The sequence below is a fragment of the Camelus bactrianus genome, chromosome 6 (assembly GCF_048773025.1).
Source record: "Camelus bactrianus isolate YW-2024 breed Bactrian camel chromosome 6, ASM4877302v1, whole genome shotgun sequence".
NCBI classification, from domain to species: Eukaryota; Metazoa; Chordata; class Mammalia; order Artiodactyla; family Camelidae; genus Camelus; species Camelus bactrianus.
This window is the reverse complement of record NC_133544.1, coordinates 46,697,891-46,703,246: the sequence shown is the minus strand read 5'-3', so window position 1 is coordinate 46,703,246 and position 5,356 is coordinate 46,697,891. Positions and strand designations below refer to the sequence as shown.

Genomic DNA, 5,356 nt, shown 5'->3' with positions numbered 1-5,356 from the left:
ATGGAGCTGATCTGAGTTACTGTGCCGGGGATTGGCCCATGACTCAGACTTGGCAGCGTATCCACCTCTCTAGCTTGAGTTTTTGGCCTATTGATGGGCTCAGGACCAGAATAATTTATTCTCTAGCTACTTTTTTCTATCTCTAATGGGAAGGAGGCACCCTCTCCTAAAATTATGGTAAGCCGAGTGTCTTTTGGAGCCGTCTTTGCTTTCACATAGAGGGGAATCTTCATAAAAATGAAACCAATATAAAGGAATGCTGGAGAAGAGGGAAAAGATTTAGCCTAGGTTGAATTGAGTCTCTGTTACTTGCAATTGGAAAAATATCAATGTATGGTACCATTAACACTTACAAATAATAGTTGTGTGTTAGGAACTGAGTAAAGGAACAAGACTGTATTGAGGGGTGTATTGTGCTAATTTATGACAATAGCATCTAGAGAACAGAGGTCATTTTGGTTTTTATATGTCTACATACCTATTAACTTATGGCTGTAAAATTTAAATATTAATTATTCTAATTCTAGGGGGGTTATAAGAACTTCATCTGCATAATATTAAGAAGCTCTTCTATTCAAATTTTTTTCCAAAGCCTTGTATAATCAATCTTTTCTACCCTTTTTCCTATATATTTTGGGTTTTCAGTAAATGCCTTATTTCCCTACCTGAAAAATATTTGTAAGCTTAGGTTTTTTCATTCCTCCATAGGCCAATGTTTTCCAAATAAAGATTGCTGGGTTAAGCTTTAGTTTGAAGGAATCCATCAAATTGATTTCACTTGTGGTCTAAGTTTTATTTTCACATAAATCTCCAGAGCAGGAAATCTACCAGTTGCAGTAACTCATCTCTTAGTAAGAATTTTGAATGGAGTAAAGAGCAGATTGCCGAAGGCAAATAGAATATATTGTTGAAAAATGTCCTGTTTCTGGCTGCATCTCAGAATAATTTAAACTTAATAATTTCCTCAAACGGTAGTTTAAAGTAAGTAGTTTATCAGAGAGACGTATATCCTAAGACTTCAGCTAGTTAGCGTGGGTCCTAGAATTCAAAAGTCATGGTTACATTTTCATTGAAATGAGTCTAAACTTTCAAACTATGCTTCTCTTCCCAAAGGAGATGGAAAGGAAACAACAACAACAACATGTTCATTTTTAAGGGTTTGGGATGAAGGGATTACTTTTTGATCTATTTAGATGTAAGAGTCACAAATCTCTATTTCTAAGTGTCAAGTTATTTTTCAGGAAAGCTTTAAATTCTTTCAAATAACATTGACAATTGAGATTCTTTTCCCTAAAGGTTGATTATTTGGACCTCAACTGTCAGTTTTCTAAGAGGAAAATGCTGCAGAAGCAGTATGTCTCAGTCCAGAATAAAGAACCAAGTATCTTCTGATTTGTTGTTAAAATCTAGAAACAACTATTAATAAATCTGAATCCTGATTGTTCAACTCTTCTTTTGAGTCTCAGAGATACTCTTGTAACCTCCCTTCAAAACTCCAACCTTCACTAAAAAATAAAACAAACAAATGTATATAACAAAACAGAAACAGACTCACAGGTAGAGAGAACAAACTAGTAGTTACCAGTGAGGAGAAGGAAAAGGGGAGAGGCAAGATAGGGGATGGGGAGTAAGCGATAAAGGCTACTATGTATAAAATAAATAAGAATAAGGATATACTGTACAGCACAGGGGAATATAGACATTATTTTATAATAACTTTAAATGGAGTATAATCTATAAAAATATTGAATCACTATGTTATATACTTGAAACTAATGTAGTATTGTAAATCAACTACACTTCAATAAAACATTTAAAAATAAAAAAAGAATACTTCGTGACATAAAAATTATATGAAATTCAAATTTCAGTGTCCATGAATAAAATTGTATTAAAACATAAAAAACTTCCCATCCTGTAATCTAGTAGGTTTTTTACTTTTTTGTTTGCATTAGCTTGAGTTGATTCTGTTGCTTGCAACTAAAATATCTAAATGATGTTCTTGAAGTGGTTGCACTCTATGATAAGATGCAACAGAAGATACTTACACCCAGCAAAAGCACAAATTTCACTGTTGTAATCCAAAAATATTTATAATCCTTTCAAAAGAAGTTAAAATAAATTTCTGTGAAAAACTGAGTGACTGCTATCTGCAGTTGTTATGTCTGCTTTAGTTTTCTGGCCACAAAGTAGGTGGCTTAAAACAACAAAAATTTATTCTCTCATAGTTCTGGATGCCAAAATTCTGAAATCTAGGTGTTGGCAAGGTTTCAGTTCCTTCTGAAGGCTCTGAGGGAGAACCTGTTCCATGCCTTTTTCCTATCTTCTGGTGACTGCTGGCAATTCTTCATCCTCCTTGGCTGGTAGCTGTATAACTGTTAACTCTGCTTAATCCTCCCATGGCTTTCTCCTCTGTGTCCCTGTGACTTCTCCATTTCTGTCTCTTACAAAGACATTTGTACTGGATTTAGGACTCACCCTAAATCTAAGATGATTTAATCATGAGACTCAATTTAATTACATCTACAAAGACACGATTTTCTTTAATTAATTAATTAATTAAAGCACTGTCAGTTACAATGTCAATTTCTGGTGTACAGCACAATGTCCCAGTCATGCATTTACATACATATATTCATTTTCGTATTTTTCATTAAAGGTTATTACAAGATATTGAACATATTTCCCTGTGCTATGCAGCAGAAATGTTTTAAAAATATATTCTTATATATAGTAGCTGACATTTGTAAATCTCAAACTCCCAAATTTATCCCTTCCCATCTCCTTTCTCTGGTAACCATAAGATTGTTTACTATGTCTGCGAGTCTGTTTATGTTTTGTAGATGAGTTCATGGTGTCCCTTTCTTTTCTTTTCTTTTTCTTTTTTAGATTCTACACATAAGTGATATCATATGGTATTTTTCTTTCTCTTTCTGGCTTACCTCACTTAGAATGACGGTCTCTAGGTCCATCCATATAGGTGCAAATGGCATTTACAAAGATGCAATTTTCAAATAAGGTAACATTCACATGTACCAGGGGTACAAGGACTTGGATATATCGTTTTGGGATCACTATTCAATCCATTTGAGTTTTGGAGTAACCTGTGAGATGGGTGGCAATGTCTCACATGAGTTTGTTAGGCTGGAATCACTTAGCCAGCAGAGTGGAAAGCAGGACACCAGCCAAACCTCATTCTAAGACCAATGCTTTCTTCTATGCCGCAGCCTCTCTTGACACATTGTTTTTGCTCACATAATCATCTCGTCTTTTAAAAAGAAGATGTTGCATGTTTAAACATTGTTCATAAATTTTACAAAGTTGTATATTTTATCAGTGTCATATTTAATTCTTCAAAATAAAGTGATTCTTGTTAGTAAGCTATCTCTAACAAGATTCCTCAGCTTCTCAGAAACAAATGGAAATTGAGAGAAACCAAAGTATATTTTCCTCAAGTATATTTTTCCTTCAGCTCTTTTTTTAAACTCCTGAATCTAATCTTTCGTTTATACTGCTCTCCTTCTGCTCACTCTCATCCCATTTCCTGATCCCTGGGGTTCAGCCAGTGATGAGCACTCTCAAAGAAGCCCAGGGAAGGCATTCTGGTTCTGTCTACAAGTCCCTTTTCTTGGCATTCTGTGTAAATAATCAAGGATGCACCTGTCCCATTACAGACCAAGGAGCAGGGCCATGATGCATGTTAGGCTTTTGGTTTTTAAGAGCATCTGTTTTGTGGATGGGTCCTATTGAGGGCAGACCACAGAGAGCATGAGGTAACATGTGAATAAGTTTGCTGCAAGGCATGACATGTGGCAGTAATTTGCCTGATTGACCTAGGAAGTCTTGACTACTTTTCTCATGCTTATAAAGATTTGGAATATGCTGCAATCCCACAAAATTCAACCATTTCAATTTACATTGAGTCAGTTGTATAAATTCATCATATATAGGAAGGATATGACAATTGTTTGGTTTTCTAAACCAATTCTTGATTAAAATATTCTTTACATTCCCATATTACTGAGCACTTATCTCATATTAATCTGAGTTCATTGCGCAAAAGGGGTTAAAAAGTAAATAATATGCCTTTAAAAAATAAAACTAGTCTGTAAAAATATCTGAGCATGTTATTTTTTTTCAAATGTGATGCCCGCTCCTGTCCATGTTCTACCTTCACAATAAGAATTTTTTTGTGAAGTCTACATTTTCCAAGAAGTCCTAAATTCCAGACTTCTTTGACTTCCTACTCTCCTCAAATTGATTAGCAATTGGTTTGTACCCTACAATTTCATTTTTTAGCATTTGGCATGAACAGTATAATTTTGAGTGCTTATGTCTTACCTTGTCACCAGAATATAAGTTCCAGAACCTAGTATTTACCCTGATACCTGCAAATAACCAGCTGAACATGCCCAAATATTGAGCTACGACTCATGCAAAGTACAGCCTAAATTTATTGTAAGTCTAGAGCTGACAGAAGTCAAATTTCTTATTATATTACATAACACTTAATATTACTGAGGGTTTGCTGTGTACCAGGCACTGTTTCAAATGCCTTTTCTGTATTCACATCAGTCTGTGGAAAGTTTGAAGACTGATTTGTTGGGAAATTAGAGCAGCATTGCCATTCTCTTAAGGAATATAATTTTCATCAAAGCTTTGGTTGATATCACTTTCTGGAGAATATTATTGCTCTTAATGCAAAGTCAGGACCAACTTGACTTCCATCTTCACCTTCCTCTTCCACTCTGTCCCATTTCAGTGTTTTCAAAAACTCCCATTTGTTGTCGGTGCCCATTCAAATCAATTTGAATAAATGAGGCTGTTGATTAATTTTGTCAACAAGTGAAGAAGGAATTGAGTGATTATATTCTTTTACTATTTTTTTTTTTTTGCACTAACAAACATTCTTGGCAGTTGATTTGAAAATATTAAACTTGCCAGTATTATAGGTAAATTTAGGAGTGAAAGAAGTCCCAACTTCAATTTCTTTAGTTTGGCTTTTCCATGAGGAGTTTTTGCGGGAGAACTAAGCCTTTAATACCATTTGGACCAGTCTTGTCCTTAACTGTCACTAAAAATTTCCTACTCCTAGGAATCCAGATATCTACCAGTCTTTTATATTATCTTCCTCAATGACCAGCATTCTTAGTACTCTAGATAGAGATTTTGGAAGCTAACCTAAGATAGAAGCTTGGGAGACTTTGTTTGATTGGGTATTCATGCATTTGGGCATGTAGGCCCCATACATCTGTAGCTAAAGAGTGATTCTGATTCAATTATCTCTCATATTCAGGAGTTAAAGATATAAAATCTTTAACCTCACATTGCTTACTTTCTCTCTTGTCTCTCCCTG

General features: G+C 34.8%; 1 pseudogene; it reads right to left on the bottom strand.

Annotated features, from left to right (window-relative positions):
• Nucleotides 1-4,492: 4,492 nt before the first annotated feature.
• LOC123611842 (vasculin pseudogene) lies at nucleotides 4,493-5,146 on the bottom strand (annotated as a pseudogene).
• Nucleotides 5,147-5,356: the final 210 nt, after the last annotated feature.